Raw genomic sequence first — 22,645 nt, forward strand, 5'->3', positions numbered from 1 at the left:
ACCCAAATAGGAGAGGGATTGGCATTTGTAGTTTTCCTGCCAGGTTCTAATCATTTTCGATTCCTTATAGTTTTTACTAATAATCCACTTAAACCAATGGGACTCAACCGGTGGCTTGCAGACCCCTATTTGAATACACATTTCTTAGTCATGTGGTCACATTTCTCTAGATTTCAGCTCAGCCCATCAATTGGGTTTTTCTTTTTCGTGGAAGCATATTTCTCCAATGTCATGTGATTTAATAGGAAAATGGTATTTTATAGGTAAAAAACATTTTACATACATTTTGGAACATAATTTTGTCTTGAGCCAGAGGGATGTGTACTTTGCCTTATTCCATTAAAAATGTAAACAAATATATTTTGAATTAGTCGGAAGAGTCGGTCAATCTGACTTCTGGGTAGACATGTATATGCATCTTTGTATTACTTTTAATCATTTACTAAAATTTTTCAGACCTTTAGCTAATCCTTGATAGGCTCATGTAGTTGACTGCTCTAATTCAAAATAAAATCTGACTGGGAGTTTCCTGGTGGCCTAGTGGTTAAGGATCTGGCATTGTCACTGCTGTGTCCCTGGCTGAGGGACTTCCCCAAAAGGAAAATGCTAAAACCAGTGGTAGAAACTCTAGGCTTATCTTAAAAAGTGCTTTAGGAGTTCCCGTCGTGGCGCAGTGGTTAACGAATCCGACTGGGAACCATGAGGTTGCGGGTTCGATCCCTGCCCTTGCTCAGTGGGTTAACGATCCGGTGCCGTGAGCTGTGGTGTAGGTTGTAGACGCGGCTTGGATCCCGTGTTGCTGTGGCTCTGGCATAGGCTGGCAGCTACAGCTCCGATTAGACCCCTAGCCTGGGAACCTCCATATGCCGCGGGAGCGGCCCAAGAAATGGCAAAAAGACAAAAAAAAAAAAAAAAAAGTGCTTTAAAAAATAAGACATAATATGGCTCTTTCTAAAAATGTTCGTACCATGTACACTAGAGTGCAGTGGTACATACTGCTTCACTTCCTTAAAGATAAAAGAAATCCATTCTCTTTTGGATCAAGGCTGAAGTTAAGGCAGTCTTCACAACCTTCCCACGTTTACCACCATTGTCATTCGGCTAGATCATACTTGTATCCCCTGGCTTCTTGTCCCTCCTCTCTTCCAAAGCTTGTATAAGCCTATTAAACTTAGGTATTCAGTGCATTGAGGGACCCTGGCTTGCCCGTTAGGGTGGGCGATTGTGCCGTGGACCTCTCCCACAGCAGCCCCAGCCACCCCTGTCTGGGCCGTGATTCAAGGAAATACAGTAAGAGTGGACCTGATTTCCTTTTCCGAATTAGGGACCAATTATCACTATTTTGCCTCTGTCCTCTCCTCCAATGTAAAAGTACTTTTTTTTTTTTTTTGCTTTTTTAGGGCTGCACACACAGCATATAGAAATTCCCAGGCTAGGGGTCGAATCAGACCTGCAGCTGCCAGCCTATGCCACAGCATCTCAGGATCCAAGCCCCGTCTGTGACCTACACCACAGCTCACGGCAAGGCCAAATCCTTAACCCACTGAGCTTGGCCAGGGATCGAACCCACAACCTCATGGTTCCCAGTGAGATTCATTTCTGCTGCACCACAATGGGAACTCCCATGTAAAAGTACTTTGATGAGTATGAGCGGTTCGTACGAGTACTCCCATATTATGAGAGGATTGGGCATGTTCATTATCCTATGTATGTTGTTTGATCATTAAATTTACATGACAGTTAATACAGTATATATTACTGTATGGTTAAAGAACCATGTTAATACATGTATGTTAGTATGGTACATATTACTGTAGTAGTTAACAAAGTTAGATTCTGGGTGTGAATCCAGACTGTCACTTAATGTAAAATAGGGATAAGATAAATAGGGTTTTTATCAAATGAGATAATGTGTGTGAAGTGCTTAGCACTAGGTTTAACACTTGCTAAGAACTCAATAAACATCACTTGTTCTTAAAATCACTTTAATTTGAACCTTTGGTACTTAGATGCTTGCTAATTTCTTTTATTATAATTATTTCATATCTGCTATATGTACTAAAGGTTTTTTTAAATTTAACATTACATATTTTACTAAACAGCCTCAAATTTCACTGCAGTGTTTGGCAATCATATTCACTATTTGCTGTATCCTAAGCTTTTTCCTATCAATTCAAGTATGAGAATGATTTTGCCATTTCTTCTTCTTTTCTGGTAAAGTATATTGTCATGTTAGCAAGGGAGGGGGTTAGCTTTGAAGATTCACCTTTTATGTCACATGCTGTTTTATCTTTATCATGACCTATCCTATGAACCCAGATGGTGTGGCTTTTCCCAGTATAATGTCTGTTTTGTTCATTCACCAGTTCATGTTACAGTAATTAGTGATTCTTCTTTTTTGGTAAGCGTTCTATAAATGTTTTTAGTCGTTAATCTTTTTTTAGCTAGGAATTTCATTAAAGGTCTTTTTGTTTTAATTTTACTGGAATATAGTTGACTTAGTATATTATGTTAGTTTCAGGTGTACAGTAAAGTGAATCAGGGGTGTGTGTGTACACACACACATGTATCCATTTTCAAATTAAGGTCTGTTTTTTAGGCAGTAAATTTTCTATCAAAATACATGATATTGGTGGAGTTCCTGTTGTGGATCAGAGGGTTACGAACCCAGCTAGTAACCATGAGGACATGGATTTGATCCCTGGCCTAACTCAGTGAGTTTAAGCATCTGGCTTTGCCATGAACTGTGGTGTAGGTCGTAGATGTGGCTCGGATCCCGCATTGCTGTGACTGTGACGGGTTTGTGGTATAGGCCAGTAGCTGCAGCTCTGATTAGACCCCTAGCCTAGGAACTTCCATGTGCTGTGGGTGTGGCCCTAAAAAAGCAAAAAAAAAAAAAAAGTAGTGGTTATGTTTTTATGGAAAAACATAATAGATTTTAGTATCTTAAAAGTAGGAGATGGATGTTGTGTGTACTATTTAACAGTTTTCTTAGTTGTCCATATATTGGTGTTTGTAATACCACTAGAGGTCGAACATTTATTTATTTATTTATTTATTTATTTTTGTCTTTTTGCTATTTCTTTGGGCCACTTCTGCGGCATATGGAGGTTCCCAGGCTAGGGGTCCAATCGGAGCTGTAGCCACCGGCCTACGCCAGAGCCACAGCAACGCAGGATCCGAGCTGCGTCTGCAACCTACACCACAGCTCACAGCAACGCCGGATCATTAACCCACTGAGCAAGGGCAGGGACCGAACCCGCAACTTCATGGTTCCTAGTCGGATTCGTTAACCACTGCGCCACGACGGGAACTCCCAAGGTCGAACATTTAGACTATTGATTTGTTCTTCATTATTCTGTTGAAAGTAAAGGATGAGGTGTGGTGCCTGGCTCGGCACCAAACGTAGATAGGCCCTCAATCCTCTTTAAACTTTACCCTTTTGGAAATATTAGGGCCAAGAAATATTTTGCAATGTTAAGATTTATTTCCATTCTCTGAGCATGTATTTATAGCATCGGACCTTAAAGACTTGATCTTTATTTGATTTTGTTTTAGATGCATTTGCTAAGGAGGGCCGTGTTTCTAACTCTTTCTTCATAGAGGTGTTGAATACAAAGGAATGACTTAGAGTAGATGTCTCCTGTCAGATTGTCTTCACACTTTATATTTGGCTTGTCCTCTGACCAGTAAGTCTTGTGTTTAACACCTGAATCAGGGACCCAGTGCAGTGAATTTGTTCTTTATTCAGGCATTTTAATTTCTCATTTACATATGGCATAGTTAGTACCAGTCATAAGACTGTATACATGGCAGATCTCCACTCAGTGACAAAACATGGAAGTCTGTAATAAAAATTAGTATGAGGATTTTGGGTTTTACTGAGTTTGTCTTACTCTTTTATTTTTTAATTTTTCTTATTTTTTCCATTAAAACTGGTTTACAATGTTCTGTCAATTTTCTACTGTACAGCAAGGTGACCCAGTCACGTGTACATATATGTCTTATTCTTATTTATTCGTTGCCTTGACATATTCTTTAGAGTTTGAAGTTTGGGCATAATCTGAGACCTTACATTCTAATCCTAGCTTCATATTTAAATATAAATAATAGTGAACTGTTATGCATCTAATCGCTATGTACTACTTCTTCATCTAAAATTTTACAAATAATAGTAATCCCTCTTATGTATTTTAGTAATGGGTAATTTTTTGCTCTAAACTCCTTAATTGTCTCTGGAATAAAATGTTTTTGAAATACTGCAAAATTAGTATACTTGCCATCAAATTTAACAATTTAGGCTTATATTATGTACAAGGTAGCATAATAAGCGCTTATAGAGAATACAAAGATGAGTAATACACAGGCCCTGACATCAAAGAGCTTTTAATCATAGTGCTGAGCCACTTTCAAGGTTATAATATACTTAAGGTAAAATCAGTTCATAATGATAACCATGGTATATAAAAAATATACTAGTTTTTTACATTTGTGTCCTCAGTTTCTGATATACTGCTGGCACATATCAAACAATCAGTACATTTTTAATAGATTGGCTGAAAGGTGCTGTCGGAGTAGTTGTGGTTTCTGTGTCTGTCTTATAAGAAGGGCTTAGGGAAGACTTCAGGAGGAGGCGGTTGTTGGAGGATCAGTAAGATCTGGGTGGGCAGAGAGTGGCACGGGAAGGGGAGGACTGCACGAGTGATGAGTCCCCACTGAAGTCTGAGCCTGGCTACTCCACTCTGGCCAGAACTTAGACCACAGAGCTAGGGGCGTATTTGGTAGGAAAACCTGGAAAACTGGGTAGATCGCACAGGCTTCTGAGTGCCAAATCCCTGTCTGGTTTCACAGGGAGTGAGAATAAGAAACAGCGAAAGAGGACGGACATTTTTAGAGTCCCTACTCCATCCTGTGATAGATGGTTGTTTTATTATCACACTTAATCCTCGCATTGGTACTGTGTGGTGATTTCTATCCACATGTTCCATAGGAAGGAACCAGGGCACTATTCGATACTGAGCATAGGCTCAGTGGAGAAACGGAGAACTCTGACGTGGGGAGAAGTTCCTGGAGAAGCTGACTTTAGAGATGAGGAACTCCCAGCAGTTGCAGAGGAATCAGAAAGAAAGTAATGTGATCATGAGAAACTGCAGAAGTCGAGTTTAAAGATCTTGGAAATGGATTGGGTTTGAAGATGGAGAGAGAGAGCAGAGTTACAGAACATTTACCTGGTGATAGAAAGTGAGAAGCAGCAGATAGAGGAGGAGTAGCTTTCTCAGGAGGTGAGGGGTCTGGTTTTGGACATGTATGGGAGAGAGATCTGTGAGGTATTGAAAGTTGGGCCCTGAAGCTCCAGTGATGTTTTGAGGCTGGATGTGTATGTACATCAGGTCCCATTTTTACAGATGTTGGCAGATGGAGCCACATCAGCAGATCCGACCTGCACAGAGTAGCTTTACATTGAGAAGCAAAGCCATGGATGTCCTTCAAGTGCTAGCCACATTGTGTCTTTTACTCATTTACCTGTGGTGTTGCTCTCTAGATTGTAAGATCAGAAGGGTAACGATTTTATCTGACTGGTTCACTGCTGTATCCAGTGTCTGCACTTGGTAAGGACCTCAATGAAGTGTTGAGGGATCCATGAATGGAAATCATAGTGATTTGCAAAGTGGCCCTTTTTCTCTTTTTATATAAACTTATTAAACAGCTGAATCTCTTTTTATATAAGCTTATTAAACAGAGCTTTGTACCCCTAATAATGCCTTCCCTCTTGTAGCATATGCATAAAGTTTTATTTACAGCAACATCCAAGGGGAAAAACTAGGGATTTGGGGACTCAGCTGGTCTGAGGTTAAAATTTTGTTCTGACTGATCGGCCTCTGATTAGGTTACCAAACTTCTCTCTAAGCCTCATTTTCCTGTGCTGTAAAATAGGGATAAATTAATACCTATGTTACAGGGCTGCTGGGAGGATTAAAGTGATAATGTGTGTCAGAGTGGCTGGCATATAATTTGCACCCAATAAATAACTGGTGTTTTGCAATCTCTCTATTGTGTAATGTTGAATAAGTTACTTAACTTGACTAAGTCTCAGTTTTTTAATCCTGAAAAGGGGAAGATGAAGCCAGTCTCATACAGCATTTAGAGGAACCAGCGGGATACCACATGCAAAACCCCTCACTGGCACAGTGCCTGTGTACTTGGGATCATCAAGCATGAGTGCGCTCTGTTCTTTGCGTGTAGAGTGTAATGGTTAAGGGTGCAAACTCTGGAACCAGACTGCATGCATGAATTCAAATCCTGGTCCTTTTACTTACCAGCTTTGGCTGACCTTCCTGTGCCTCAGTAACTGGGGGATATGGTAGTACTACCCCAATAATATTGCTGTGAGGAAAATAAGTAAGAATATCAGTAGAAAAGCTTAGGCCTGGAGTTGCCTGGTGGCTCAGCAGGTTAAGGATCCAGCATTGTCACTGCTGTGACTTCGATAACTGCTGTGGCGCAGGTTCGATCCCTGGCTCAGGAACTTATGCATGCTGCAAGTGTGGCCAAAAAAAAAAAAAAAAGTAAAGTGATAGATTAAAAGAAAAGAAAAGCAAAACCTTAGACCAGTACCTGGTACATGGTAAGCACTAAGTGTGTTTGATTTTTTTTTTTAAATGTGTCTGTTGCTTTTTTTTCTCTATATAGTCCCTTAAATGGTTTTGCCCTGATATAATCTGAGTAAGATGCCTTGCTTGTAAAGAATGAGATTTCTTTATGAAATTGGTCATGCTTAAAGGTGAAATAGAATTAGACAGTTGACCTGACTGGACCATGTAGCCCTGCTCTTCCGTCTTCCATGTACAGCAGTGAAAAAGCTACCCTGGTTCCCATTGCAGTCAAGATCCACTCCGGAGCAGTCTTCTCTTTGAAAACCTGTGTCAGTTTGCTTCCATTTCTTGCCTGTCTCCCCACCCCCGCCACCCCAACCCTGTTCTGCTAGCGGGTTTCTAGGAATAGCTGGGGTTGTAGCATGAGTAGAACCCAGGAGGAAGGAACAGAACTGGAGAGACAGTTGAAACCTTCTTCTCCTGCTGGGGAAGCTTTTCTTTACTAGCGAGTCATTTTTCTAACAACAAAACTCTAAGAGGAGTTCCCGTCGTGGCGCAGTGGTTAACGAATCCGACTAGGAACCATGAGGTTGCGGGTTCGGTCCCTGCCCTTACTCAGTGGGTTAATGATCCGGCGTTGCCGTGAGCTGTGGTGTAGGTTGCAGATGCGGCTCGGATCCCGCGTTGCTGTGGCTCTGGCGTAGGCCAGTGGCTACAGCTCCGATTCAACCCCTAGCCTGGGAACCTCCATATGCCGCAGGAGCGGCCCAAGAAATAGCAACAACAACAACAACAAAAAGACAAAAAAAAAAGACAAAAAAAAAAACTCTAAGAATATGTCCCTCATCGTGCCCCTTGATTCTTCATTCCCATCAAGAGTAAAAGGTCTGTCTTCAAAGAACGACAGTTTATTCTATTACAGAAGGCTTGCTTGGATCTTTATTCATCTCTAAAACAGGCTTAAGAAAGAGAGGTGGCTGCCTCAAAGCCACACATTCAATTTCCACTCCTGTAGCTGCTAATGTTGCAAAATCTGCCCTGTTGCGGTGGCATCTCTCCACTGGCACAGGTTCTTCTGGATGATCTCTGTGTGACGCGTGGCCACCCCATGTCTCTCTTCCAGGCTCATCCTGGTGTGAGATGGCAAGCAGGCATCACCTCTGGCGCCAGGTCCTCTTGTTAGAGCCATGGCCTGGAGCGCCCCGGGTGGGGGGGAGGGGGGGGGAGGGGCGATGATCAGGCCCAGAAGTGATTAAGTAGCCCTGTCTGCAGACCTGCAGGTCTGCGGTGCAGGGGCGATGGCGCAGTTCCAGCACACGGTGGTACGCTTGCCAAGCCTCATGGATTCTGTGGTTGGGTCCAGCCTTGAAAGCCTTGGTCTCCTTTTGTCCCAGTGTTTTTGCTTTTGAATTAGTGTCTATCACTTATTTGATTCCGCTGTAAAGTGGAAGTGAATCAGGATTCATCCATGGGCTTGGATTAAATAGACTTGTCCATGCGTGCTTTTCATAGCTTGCTTCAGGGAGCTCTTAGATGCCTAAACTCTTCTTAGTTCTCTCACTTCTGAGATAGTGATTGCTCTCTAACCTTTTTGTTGAGCTTCTCTTGCTTAGTTGGCACCTGGTTTTATCTTCTGTTTAGTAAATTTGGGGTAACATTAGACTACTGATAAACTAACATGAATCTCTGGAAACTGTGGGCACACAACACCCCTGTGAACTGATCGAGGTCATTATAGAACAGACCAGATGTCTTCTTCCTAAAGGATTGGTCATGTGTGTGTATGTTGTCCTTTGGCTTCCTTTCGTAGAGGCTAGAGATAATTTTTAGTCTAACCACTGAATTTTAAAAGCTTACTTTTGTTTTGTTTTCTTAAGAATGAAAGTAAATGTTAACATCTTGGCAGCTGACGAAGAACATTGAGGCACTAATGAAAATGTAGACAATATAATCAAAGTTCAATATGAGGACATTTTTGACATTTTGTAACTAAGGTATGTCTTACTAGAATTTTAAGAAAATTGTGGTAAAATTGTGGTAAAATTTTTTTTATTTTAAAAATAAAATGACCACTTTAACCACATTTAAGTGTACAGGTCTGTGACACTGGGTATAGTCACATTCTTGCACAACCATCACCAATATTCATCTCCAGAACTTTTACATCTTCCCCAGTCGAAAATCTGTACCTTTTAAACACTAATGACCCATTCTTCCACCTCTCTCCCCTCCCCTGTGAATTCCCTGGCCACCATCATTCTTCTTTCTGCCTGGAGGAAATGGACTGTTCTGGAAGCTCACACAAGAGATTCTAGTGTTTTTGTGACTTTTTGCACTTAGCATGTCTTCAGGCTTCATTCATCTTGTAGCATAATTGAAAGTTTCCTTCCTTTTCATAGCTGAATAATATTTCATTGAGTATGTGTTTACACACACGCACACACACCACATTTTATTTATCTGTCAGTAGACACTTAGGTTGGTTGTGTATGTGTTTACACGCACACACACACACATTTTATTTATCTGTCAGTAGACACTTAGGTTGGTTGCACCTTTTGGCTATCGTGAAAAATGTTGCTGTGAACATAGGTGTACAAATATCTGTTCAAGTCCCAGCTTTCAGTTCTTTCAGGTATCTACCTAGAAGTGGAATTCCTGAGTTACATGGTTATTCTGTGTTTAATTTTTTGGAAGAGTCATCTTACAGTTTCCACAGCAGCTGTGCCATTTTGCATGCCGCCAGCAATGCACAAGGGTTCCGTTTTCTCCACATCATTGCCAGTATTTACTCTAGTCTTTTGATAGTATCCATCCTAATAGTAAGTAGTATCTTATTTTGGTTTTGTGGGGGTTATTTTGCTTTGGCATGGAAGAGCCCAGGCTAGGGGTCTAATCGGAGACACAGCTGCCACCCTACATCACAGCCACAGCAACACGGGATCCGAGCCGCATCTGCAACCTACACCACAGCTCACGGCAACGCTAGATCCTTAGCCCACTGAGGGAGGCCAGGGATCGAACCTGCAACCTCATGGTTCCTAGTCGGATTCGTTTCCGCTGTGCCATGATGGGAACTCCTTATTGTGGTTTTGATTTGCATTTCCATAATGACTAATAATGTTGAACATCTTTTCATATGCTTTTTGGTCATTTGTGTATCTTCTTGGAGGAAGTATCTTTTTATGTTCTTCACCCATTTTTTAATATCTGGTTTTTTGTTGTGTTATAGCTATTCTTTATACTTGATATTAACCCTTTATCAAATAAATAAAGTTTGCAAATGCTTTTTCCCATTCCATAGGTTGCCTTTATATTCTGTTGATAGTATCCTTTAATGCATACATAAAAACTGTTCATTTTGATGAAGCCCATTGTATCTGTTTTTTTCTGTTGTTATCTGTGCTTTTGGTGTCATAGCCAAGAAGTCATTTCCAAAGCCAGTGTCATGAAGCTCCCCCCCCCCCCCATTTTCTTGTAAGAGTTTTATAGCTTCAGCTCTTATGTTTAGGTCTTTGATCTACTTTGAATTAATTTTTATATATGTAAGGTAAGAGTCCAACATCATTTTTTTCATGCGGCTCTCCAGTTTTCCCAGAACCATTTGTTGAAAAGACAGATGTTAAGGCCCCATTGAATGATCTTGACACCTGTGTCAAAAGTCATTTGCCTCTATGTGTGAGGGTTTACTACTGGACTATGTTAGACTTAAGGTTAGGCATCTTACTCTACGTATACTCTCATCATTTCTCACTGATTTATTGCTATACCTTTCTAACTCCTTCCAAATGGTATCATTTCTTGAAGTTCATGCCTATGGAAATTTATCTTTTTCAGAAGAACATTCTTGTATTCATTCAACTGCTCAGAACCTTTCCTGGGCCCCTCATTCCCTACAAGATGAATTCAGCCTCCTTAGCTCCACAGGCAAAGCTCCCCCTGGCCTGGCCCATGCACCCTCTGCAGCCTCTTCTTCCACCACCATCTCGTAGCACTTTTTGCTGTGGTCTTGTGGATTTCCTTGCAGCCCAAGTGAGAAATGTGCTGTCACGCTTCCCTGCTTTTGCCCCTTCTCCCCTTCCTCGCACACTGGATGGTATCCTGCTGGAAGTCCTTCCCAGCCCTTCCCAGCAGTCTCTCTCTTTGGCTCATAACAGCCCATCTTGAGGTGGCATTTCTGATCACATTGTATAAGTTTTGTCTGCTTCTCTGTTTGCCCTTGAGGCCTCTAGAGGGCAGGGATTGCGCCGACCTGTTCTTTTTGGTGTTCTCAGTGCCTCACTAGTGCCTTGCACCACATTGCTACAGAATAAATATTTGTTGAATGAAATGAATTCATTTGAAGCTACAAAAGAAAAAGAGCAAGAACGAAGTGAAAGACATCAGGTCAGACATCCACAAGTGGTTTTCCTTTGTTATAAACTATTGTTGTGGCCTGTTGGGCTTTAAGGAAAGATTACTCCCCCTTCCCAGGGTATTTCCCCTCTTTTCTTTCTTTCAAAAAAAAAAATTAATGTATAGTTGATTTACAGTTTTGTGCTTATTTCTGTAGTATAGCAAAGTGCCTTAGTTATACGTGTATATACATTTTTTTTTTTAAGTATTCCTTTCCATTACAGTTTATCCCAGGACATTGGATATAGTTCACTGTGCTGTAGAGTAGGAGCTCACTGTCTCTCCATTCTAAATGCAGTAGTTTGCATCTGCTACCCCCAAACTCCCAGCCTATCCCTGTCCCTCTTTCCATCCCCCTGGCAACCACAACTCTGTTCTCTATGTCCGTATGGCCGCTTGTTTTGTAGATAAGTTCATTTGTGCCATATTTTAGATTCCACAAGTAAGTGATCTCATATGGTATTTGTCTTTCTCTTTCTGACTTCACTTAATATGAGAATCTCTAGTTGCATCCATGTTGCTGCGTATGGCATTATTTTGTTCTTTTTTATGGTTGAGTAGTATTCCATTGTATCTGTGTACCATATCTTCTTAATCTGTTTATCTGTTGATGGAATTTAGGTTGTTTCCATGTTTTAGCTATTGTGAAGAGTGCTGCTGTGTACATTGGGGTGCATGTTCCCTTTGAGTCATCATTTTGTCTGGATATATTCCCAGGAGTGGAATTGCTAAATCAGATGGTAATTCTATTTTTAATTTTCTGAGGCACCTCCATTCTGTTTTTTATAGTGATTACATTAACTTATATTGCCACCAAGAGTGTTCCCTTTTCTCTACACGCTCTCCAACATTTGTTATTTGTAGACTTTTTAATGATGGCCAATCTCAGTGATTTCTCTAATAATTAGTGATGTTGATTTGATTATACTTTATGTGCCTACTGGTCATCTGTATGTCTTCTTTGGAGAAATGTCTGTTTAGAATTTCTGCCCTTTTTTTTTTTTTTTTTTTTTTTTTGTCTTGTTGTTATTGTTGTTGTTGTTGTTGCTGTTGTTGTTGCTATTTCTTGGGCCGCTCCCGCGGCATATGGAGGTTCCCAGGCTAGGGGTCGAATCGGAGCTGTAGCCACCGGCCTACGCCAGAGCCACAGCAACGCGGGATCTGAGCCGCGTCTGCAACCTACACCACAGCTCACGGCAACGCCGGATCGTTAACCCACTGAGCAAGGGCAGGGACCGAACCCGCAACCTCATGGTTCCTAGTCGGATTCGTTAACCACTGCGCCACAACAGGAACTCCTCTGCCCATTTTTTTTTTTTTTTTTTTTTTTTGTCTTTTTGCTATTTCTTTGGGCCGCTCCCACGGCATATGGAGGTTCCCAGGCTAGGGGTCAAATCGGAGCTGTAGCCACTGGCCTACGCCAGAGCCACAGCAACGCAGGATCCGAGCCGCGTCTGCAACCTACACCACAGCCGGATCGTTAACCCACTGAGCAAGGGCAGGGACCGAACCCGCAACCTCATGGTTCCTAGTCGGATTCGTTAACCACTGCGCCATGACGGGAACTCCCCATTTTTCAATTAGGTGGTTTGGTTTTTGTTGTTGAGTTGTATGAGCTATTGGTTTATTTTGGAGATTAAGTCCTTGTTGGTTGTATTGTTTGGAAATACCTCCCATTCTGTTGGTTGTCTTTTTTTTCATATTTCCTTTGCTCTGCAAATGCTTGTGTGTTTGAATGTCTCATTTATCTATCTTTGTTTTTATTTCTATTGTCTGGGAAGACGGACTTAAAACATTGGTATGATTTATGTCAGAGAAGGTTTTCTGTATGCTTTCTTCTAGGAGTTTTATGGTGTCATTTCTTATGTTTAAGTCTTTAAGCCATTTCGAGTGTATTTTTGTGCATGGTGTGCAGGTGTGTTCTGGTTTCATTGATTTTCATGCAGCTGTCCAGCTTTCTCAGCACTACTTGCTGAAGAGACTATCTTTTTCTTATTTTATATTCTTGCCTCCTTTGTCAAAGATTAATTAACCATAGGTGTGTGGGTTTATTTCTTGGCTCTCTGTCCTATTCCCTCTTTTCTTATGTTTGATACTGTGTTATGCCGTCTTCCAAACAAGGATAAGTAATCTTAATGATACTATGAAAGGAAGAAATGACTATGAGAAAGCCGAAAAAGAAAGAGCTGGGGTGAGCAGAAGGGGAAAGAAATAATCCACCTCATTCAAGAGCATTTAACAAGTGACACTTGAAATTGAGGCAAAACTGGCTTAGGTGCAAAGATATAAGGATGTGCTATGAGAGATGCAGTCTCATAGACAAACACAAGACACATGTTCCTTCACACCTTTTGTCACGAGTGCCTCTTGTGCCTGTCGAAATTTAGAATAGATGAATAATTATTTGCCTCAGAATATAGCATTTCCACAAAGAGAAGCTTTTTGCCTGTTCTGTTTATATGGCCAAATTTGTGCATAAATGAAAGCTTTCAGCCAAATTTTAGTTAAAACAGGTTGTCAAAAAAAAAAAAAAAAACAAACAAACAAGGGAGTTCCAATTGTGTCTCAGTGGAAACAAATCCTACTAGTGTCCACGGGGATGTGGTTCGATCCCCGGCTTCACTCAGTGGGTTAAGGATCCAGCGTTGCTGTGAGCTCTGGTGTAGGTTGCTGATGTGGCTCGAATCCCACGTTGCTGTGGCTGTGGTGTAGGCCATCAGTTGTAGATCTGATTCCTAGCCTGGGAACTTCCATATGCCTCAGGTGCAGCCCTAAAAAGCAAAAACAAACAAAAAACAAGTCTTATTACTATATCAGTTAACTGCGTTGCATTCTGTTAGGACCAGTGAGAACAGCAAGCCAGGCTCTTGCAGTCCTGTGTGTGTGACTGTCACTTTCTCTTGTCTCTGGGAGAAGTTTTTACGTAGAGGGTCCAGAGAATAGCAGAGTCAGAAGAGCAAATCTGGTTTATCTGTCAGAGTTTAAGAAGGTGTATTTAAAGTGTATTTAAGGCCTATAACCATCAGGGCCAAAGGGTATGGCTCCTCCATTTTGTCCTTGGGACCTCAATTCTAACATTGTAAAGATGCAGTATGATCTAGTCTCAGCCTTTGGTTTCTTTTTGAACTCTGGATAACTGGCAGGTTTCCTCCTTAACTAATATGCAGGTGATTCTGAAGTTATGTCTTTGAAGAAAGTCTGACTGGAGACTGTGGAGTTTCTCAAGCAAGGCTGGGCATTTGATATGGAAAGCTTCAAGAGTACTTAGGATGAGATGGCTCCCACATTCTTTTTATCCCCACGATTTTATAGCCCTTAAATGTCATTGATCCTATCAGACACCTTTTAGGGAATAATGCTAATTTCATAGGGCTGGCCTTTGGCATTTTTAGAATCCTGAGGAAGAAAAGGTCTAAATCCCGACAGATTGCTAAGGTTCTCATTCACTCTGGTTAACAGATCACCTAGGAATTGCAGTTGTAACCTAGTAGTCCTCCAGTGACTTCAAAGAATAAATGCACCTCTTAAAGGTGGCTTACTTGAGAGTGGTTTACATGTGCACTAATTGGAAAGAATCTGATCTGGTAGTTAAAGCCTCTAAAGTCCTTGGATGAAGTACAGATGCTGAGATGGAAATGTAGCGTGCTATTTGTATATTATTTCATTTCATGAAGTGGCAACTTGGCAGAGTCATATTTAGAAGTGATTGTACTCTCGAGTCCTTCTCCTCAGCTGTCTTTTGTGTGGGTATAATCTACTGCAGTGGTGTCATAGACATTTATGCACTACTGTTTGCATAAGCCTTTTATTGGAAATAACCCAACAAAATAGCACTCACTGCTAGCTTAGCACAGTTGGGCCTTCTCAAAGGCCTGTTTCCTTACACATCAAAAGAATGAAATCTCTAGTTAGTGTTAGCAGACTGACGTCCAGAGGCAGGATGTTCACAGATAGGCCTTTTTTCTTTCCCTGGCTTACATCTTGAAGAAGGAGGTCATAGGTCCAAGTGACAAATGCTGTGGACACGGGTGCCTAATGAAAACAGCCAATTTAATTGAGTATTATTGCTGTCCACCGTATTAATTAGGCAACATATTCCCTATTACATTAAAATATATTTAACATTAAAAATATATTTAAAGCTAGATACTATTCCATTATATGTTACCAGGTTTTAAAAACCTGGTACTTTGATATAATAAAGAATTACCGTGCTAATGGTTTAACAAATTGATATCATAAACGACCTAAAGTTTGTTCACACTCTGCAACTTGTTAAATGTGGCACCTTTAGAGTTCATCTAATTGTTTTTTTTGGTTTTTGTTTTTGTTTTTTCTTTTCTAGGACCGTACCCGTGGCATATGGAGGTTCCCAGGTTAGAGGTCCAATCAGAGCTATAGCCACCGGCCTGCGCCAGAGCCACAGCAACGCGGGATCCAAGCCATGTCTGCAACCTACACCACAGCTCACGGCAACGCCAGATCCTTAACCCACTGAACGAGGCCGGGGATCGAACCCGCAACCTCATGGTTACTAGTCGGGTTTGTTAACCACTGAGCAATGAGGGGAACTCCTGATTTTTAATCATGTGAATAAATAAAATGTATGGTCTTAGTGTATCAAGAATCTTTGCAGATTAAAGATTTGTCCCTTTTGTTGGTACAGTGTACTCTATTTTTTGAAATTTGTATAGTGGAAATTTAGAATAGTCTTATTTTTTTTTAATTAATGATTTTTTTTTCCCACTAAAGCTGTTTTACAGTGTTCTGTCAGTTTTCTACTGTACAGCAACGTGATCTAGTCACACATACATGTATACGTTCTTTTTTTCTCATATTATCATGCTCCTTCATAAGTGACTAGATATATATAGTTCCCAGTGCTACACAGCAGGATCTCACTGCTTATCCATTCCAAAGGCAATAGTTTGCATCTATTAACCCCAAATTCTCAGTCCATCCCACTCCCTCCCCCTTTCCCTTGGCAACCACAAGTCTGTTCTCCAGATCCATGATTTTCTTTCTATGGAAAGGTTCATTTGTGCCGTATATTAGATTCCACATATAAGTGATATCATACGGTATTTGTCTTTCTCTTTCTGACTTATTTCGCTTAGTATGAGAGTCTCATGGTTCCTAGTCGGATTCGTTAACCACTGCGCCACCACGGGAACTCCCAAAAGTGGCCTCTTTTCAAAAGCAGTTTTTCATGATGTTACGTAATTTTTTAAGGAAAAGGGAATGTCAGTGCACATATTTGACCACGTAATCTATGCAAGTAGCACCAGGATAGATAATGGTGAGGATTTAGAGGAATAAAGACATGATCCCCACTCTTCAGTGCTTATGCTCCTGTGCAAAGCAACCTAACCCCTGTGCGACAGTGACAAAGAATACAACAACGGGGCTTAATGTGGTGTTCGCTCTAAATGTTATAAAAACGCTACAGAGAACAGAAATGGAAGAGAGTCATACCCCATACGTAAAGAAGGCTGCTGACGTGTTTAGCATTTCAGCTAAAATTAAAGAGACTGACAATGCCAAGTGCTGGTGAGGCTGTGGGACACCCAGATCTCCTGCAGGGCAAGTGGGAGTGTGAAATGGGAATGCCACTTAGCAAAGCACTTTGACGGTTTCTTATAAATGTCTGCTTATCCACAAGCCCCCAGTTCTACGCCTAGCTGTTTATCCACAGGCACTGAAAACTTCCTGTCTGTGTGCATTGGTAGCAACTTGTACGTATTATTAATCCCACCCCTGTCCGTTTGCTTCGCCAAGTACCAAATCACCACAAATGACCCCCATTCGTTAGCTCACTGTTCCAGAGATGAGGCCTCAAGCACCGCATGGGCGTGACTCTGCTCAGAGTAGCAGCTCTGGCGGCAGCGAATGAGTTCTCAGCTGGAGGCTCTGGAGGGAAAATCCACTTTCAGCTCATTCTTGTTGTTGGCAGAATTCGGGATCGTGAAGCTGTGGATCTGTTTCCTTGCTAGGTGTTAGTGGGGTGCCCTTCTCAGCTCCTGGAGGTCACCTGCAACCTCTGACGTGTGGTTTCCTCCATCTTCACATCACCACCGGTGCATAGAATCTTTGTTCTTTGAACTTCTGACTTCTGCTGCCACATGGAGAAAACAGTAATCTCCCTATTTTAGTCAGTTGTACCATATAAATAAGCTAATCACTGGGTGAAACTCCACCATGTTTACAGCTGGGGACTGTGCAGGGTGTGTGCATCAGGGGGTGGGGAAATCCTGCAGAACCATTTGAGTTCTCTTTACCAAAATAGCCCCACTGGGACCAACGCAAATGCCCATCTGATGAGAATGAACTAGTATATTCATACAGTGGAATTACCCTTAGCACTAAATAGGGACAAATTATTACTACTTTTTTTCTTTTTACGGCCACACCTGCAGCGTATGGAAGTTCCTGGCTAAGGGTCAAATTGGAGCTGCAGCTGCCAGCCTGCACCACAGCCACAGCAGCACCAGATCTGAGCCACATCTGTGACCTGTGCCACATCCTTAACCCACAGAGTGAGGCCAGGGACTGAACCTGCATCCTCACAGACACAACGTCAGGTTCTTAACCCACCGAGCCACAACGGGTACTCTGGGACAAATTATTAATATACACAATAATATGGACAAATCTCAAAAACATTATGCTGAAAAAAGCATGAAGAGTACTTACTGTATGATTCCCTTTATTTGAAGCAAAACTAAACTGTGATAACAGAAAGTAAGAGAGTGGTTGTTGGTAGGGTGAGGAGGTAGGGATTGCCTGAAAAGAGGCCCAGGAGAGCTTTGAAAGGCAGTGACAGTAATACGTATCTTGCTAGGAGTGTGGATTACATAGGTGCTTTCGTTCCTGAGAACTCTTGAACTTCATTCTTAAGATCCATTTACTGCACTGGATGTAAACTTCACTTCAGTTTATGAAAAGTAAAACATCACTCTATTGAATCCTTGTCTTGCCTCTCAACAGACTTTGGGTTTAAGAAATGAATCACACTTATATATGTATAGCCATCTTCATCCAGAAACATTAAAGCTGGGAACACCTTTGCAAATCAACTAGCCTAATTCCCTTTAAACAGTACTGCCCTCATGAGGAAAAGGGGTTAAAATTGGTAATGGTAAGCCACAGCCTGCCCTTGGTGAGGAGGTTGGACAGGTTCACCTATTTGTGCTGGCCAGCAGAGAACATGATAGAGGGCCAGGTGTGCTAACAGCATTACATCTTGAAGTGTAAGCACAGGATCTGGATTAAGACATTTTACTTAGAAGTATTTGCCGGAAGACCTCTTCTGGCAGTGGATTTGATCAGCAAATTCACGGTGAATTTTGCCGCTGCCCGTGATTGGCTGAGAAATAATTTATAGAAACTCTATTGTAGTTAATAAAGGACAACAGTATAGAGTGTCTGTGACCTCACCTTACCTCTATAGAAATGATCTGAGCGATAGCCAAAGATTTGATGATGGTGTGAGCAAGAAAAGGACAAACTTAGGTGGATGGAGTTCACGAAACTGCACCCTGCAGTGTTTATGCTGTTTCTTGGGGGGGGGGGGAGTTTTCTCTCATCTACTCTTAGGTTAGTTTCCTGTGATACATTGATTTCCTGTGATGCCCTGGCTGATTATTGCCTTTGGATTTTAAGTGCATGATGAAAATATTTAGGTGGCTAACTTTTACAGGTTCTTGGTGCTTTGGCTTTTTGTGATGATTCTGGTGTTTTAAACATATTTTCTTATTGTTTGAGACATTTTCTAATTGAATGTCTCTGCTCGGGTCCTCATGGAAGCTATGCTCATTGACATGTGTGTCCTCACTGGAGGCTTGGGGAGTTGCTAGGACTGTCTTCCTGGGTGGCCGTGGCTCCTTCCAGTGACTCGAAGAGAATTAGTAAACACCCTCTCCATCCCACCTGAGTTATTTATGCTTTGAATGGTTAATTTTGTATTTCTTTACTTTTTCGTGACTGAACCTGTGGCATAAGGAGGTTCCCTGGGCCAGGGATTGAATCTGAGCCACAGTTGCAACCTATGCTGCAGCTGCGGCAATTCCAGATCCTTTAACCCATTGCACTAGGCTGGGGATTGAACCCTTGCCCTCACAGTGACCTGAACTACTGCAGCTGGACTTAAGCCACTGTACCACAGTGAGAACTCCTTGAGTGGTTAGAGTAAACTACGCGTTTCAGATTTAGAGTTGTCAAATTCTTTGAGTTCGGAGAAATTAGTTTTTTGGATGGATAACTTTTATATGATAATAATCCCTTCTGTGTAGTTGTACCTGTCACAGTTCTGAGGGGTTTTTGTTGTTGTTGGTTTAAGGCCGCACCGCGGCATATGGGGATTCCCAAGCTAGGGGTTCAGTTGGAGCTGTAACTGCTGGCCTATACCACAGCCACAGCAACTCCGGGTCCAGTCCACATCTGCGCCCTATACCACAGCTCACAGCAATGTCGGATCCTTAATCCACTGAATAAGGCCAGAAATCCAACATGTGTCCTCATGCATACTAGTCAGATTCGTTACCACTGAGCCACTGAGAGAACTCCAGGTTTTCTTTTTTAAAGAATATAATTTTAGGTTGATTTACTTCAATATAATGCAGTTTGTGTAAAATGATTTTGTGAGTTGAAAACTCTTTGTCTCAATCTCCAGATACTAAAGTATTTATGCTTTAAAATGTCTGCACATGCAAATGATGTCCAATTCCACTTATATAAGGGTCTATAAAGTAGTTAAATTCGTAGAAACAGAAAGTAGTTGGTGCTCGTCAGGGGCTGGAGGGAGGGGGAAATGGGAGTTGTTTAGTGGGTGCAGAGTTTCAGTTTTGCAAGATGAAAAAGGTTGGGAGAGCTATTGCAAAACAATGTGAATAAACTTATCTCTACTGGACTGAATGCTTCAAGTGGTAACTTTTAATGCCATGTGTATTTTACCACAGCTGAAAGCTTAAAAAAAAAAAAATGAAAGTATCTACTGTGTTTTCCATTTTTGAGATGAGAAAAACCAAAGCAATAAATAAAACCAAAACATGTGAACTGTAGCTTCGTCTGTTGCCTTGAGTTGAACACAAGGGAATCCGTCCGGCTTTGAGTCACAGTGGCCGCACCTCCCAGTTGTGTGTTGTGCTTCAGTGTGAAGCAATTTCGCTTCTGGGACAGCTCCTTAGTCCATTTTTTTCTCCCATTTTCACCTTCTCAGCACATTTTACACTCCTTCCCCAAATTGCTTGATTGGTAGTTAATTTAAGAGGTTTTGGGATATGAAACGAACTAAGTTGGGATCACTGAGAGTGAAGTAAGCAGATAATGTAATGTGCTGCTGTCTCTTGGCCTAGTACTTCAACCTGTTACCAAGGACGTGAAAAAACCAAAAATCATGGAGCAACCACCATGGGGTAGTCCCTGACCTAGTATTTCCACATGTGTGTTTTGAAAGTTGATTGTTTATCAGAAATAAATCAAATGGGCCAGACTAAAAAGAACTTTTGATTTTTATATTATAAAATTGTTTGGGCCATGGTAATATTTTTCTTCTTGGAACAACTTAAAAATGACTTAAGATATATTCCATATAAGAACACATTTTCTTGTTAAAAAGTATGCTTACATGTGTTTTACTAATATACGGACCTAATTCCCAATGTGTGGATAGCTCTAATGTCTCCAAAGTGTGCGTTCATGCCAGATTTATCAGCTGTGCATCACTGGGGGCAAAGCTCGAGAGAACAAGAGAGCGCATGTTTCTGTCTGACTGTCCCACTCCATGCGCTGTTCAATGGGGAGTGTTCGTGGCCAGGGGGCTGCATCCTTCTGGAAGGAAGACCAGGCATCAGAATGTTTGTTTTTAGCAGTTATTTTTAGCAGCAGCTCTAGAAATTTTTAATATATTTTCATGTTAGCATATATTTTTAAAATCATGATAATTCCAAGAAGAATCAATAATTTTTTAGACATGTGTATGTGAATGCATGTATGCATTATATGCACGTGTATGTGTGAGAGAGAGAGAGAGAGAGAGAGAGAGAGGGGAGGGAGAGACATCCCCTTAATAACAGGAGGGGTAGAGGCTTACTCAGTCTATTATCATAAAGCTCTGCTAATGTAGCTTCTGAGTCATGTGACTGCAGAAAAGGCTATTATCTCAATGAAAAGGAAACTGGTTTTTAGAGCAAGCAATAGAATAGAAGCAGGAAGAATTTTCGAGTGTTCCACCATGCTGGATTGTCAAAGGGGGATCTGTCTGATCAGCAGCTAAAAAAGGATTTGTGAGGCTAGTTTGTCAGCTATCGTTAGAAGCAAGTGATAGAGGAGGTAAGCGGCTGGACGCCCAGCATGTGCTCAGGTTTACATCAAGGCATAGCATTGGTTTGGGTTAACAGAGAAGATTTATCTCTGAGGCAATACATTGATTGCTAATTGTGGGGTGTGTGGTTTTTTGTTTTTTGTTTTTTTTTTAAAGAGTGGTGTATGATGTTTTTATTTACATCACTGGTAAAGATAAAGACAAGCTGCTGAGCTCTGGTTTGAACTGCAGAGGCTGTGGACAATTACAAGGTGTGTTTCAAAAGTGCTCCGACTTAATATTTGGTAATGTTCTTGGAATTCTGTGTGCTTGTGGATTGGATGTGCGTGTTGTCGAGGAAGAACTGAGCATGACAACCAGGCAGTGATCACGCTCTCAGGAACAAATAGATACGATGCGATCCAAATTGATTCCTCCCTGGTCCCTATTTCTTTTGTGTTTATTTAGCGACTAAAGGTTTCTTGCAGTTTCTTTATGTAGCCAAATACAGTCTCATGCTTGTTTTAGCAAATGTACTAGTAAGCATTTTCTACATTTCCAAAGAAGAATCCAATGCAAATCTTACTCATTAAGGAATAAATAACAGCTTTATATTTGTAGCCCTGTTAATTTTTGTCAATATTCTTTTGTAATTCAAGCCTAAAAAAAGAGCTTGGCAGTGAATTTGAAATTATCTAAATTTTGGTTAGGGAATAAATCTTTCTTTTTTGGCTGTGGGCTTGAATGAATGATTTTTTGTTATATACAGTACCTAACTTTCTCTGATTTATTGCATCCTTATGCTACTATATGCAGAAAGGTGAAAACATTCAGTTAATCTTTAGACTATGCTTGTCCACTTTTGCTCATGCTAATGCTGTTAATTCTCTTAGCAGTCTGTACCTTTCTGCTAACCTTGGAAGGTGTAGTACCTCAGAATCTGAGATTGATGACAGATAATCATAAGCTTAGTCCGAAAAGGGTTAACTATTATACAGTGTTTACCAGAGATATGCCCAACTTGGGGTATGTGTATGTTTCAAACCACAAACATTATTATGTTTATACATCTCCCTTTTGAAATTGACATCGGAGGAGGTAAGAAATCTATCAGGCTATGATGCACTGTATAGACAGTTTACAAAGAATTCCTTTTTTAATTATCTTCTGCAAGGAAAGATGGTGAAAGCGGCAGGAGATTCTTCTTCTTTATATTATCTACAAACTATATTTTAGCACAGTATGATTTAATAAATCATTAGTCTTATTAAATGAGATTTTCTTTTAAAAAAAATTCAGTGGTACTTTAGTGTAGTCTATTTCCATAAAAAGACAGCTTGGTTCAAATTAACAGTTA

The 22,645-nt window shown here is 41.0% G+C and overlaps 1 protein-coding gene across 10 annotated transcripts in view; it reads left to right on the forward strand.

Moving 5' to 3' along the window:
- Nucleotides 1-22,645, forward strand: part of NCOA2 (nuclear receptor coactivator 2) — a 357,729-nt gene that overhangs the window by 199,474 nt on the left and 135,610 nt on the right. Inside the window, exon 1 of one of the 10 annotated variants that reach the window (XM_021088461.1) lies at nucleotides 19,489-21,317. The gene's annotated coding sequence lies outside the window, so the exon portion shown is untranslated. 10 annotated transcript variants of the gene reach the window in all.

This window comes from Sus scrofa, chromosome 4 (assembly GCF_000003025.6).
Source record: "Sus scrofa isolate TJ Tabasco breed Duroc chromosome 4, Sscrofa11.1, whole genome shotgun sequence".
NCBI lineage: Eukaryota > Metazoa > Chordata > Mammalia > Artiodactyla > Suidae > Sus > Sus scrofa.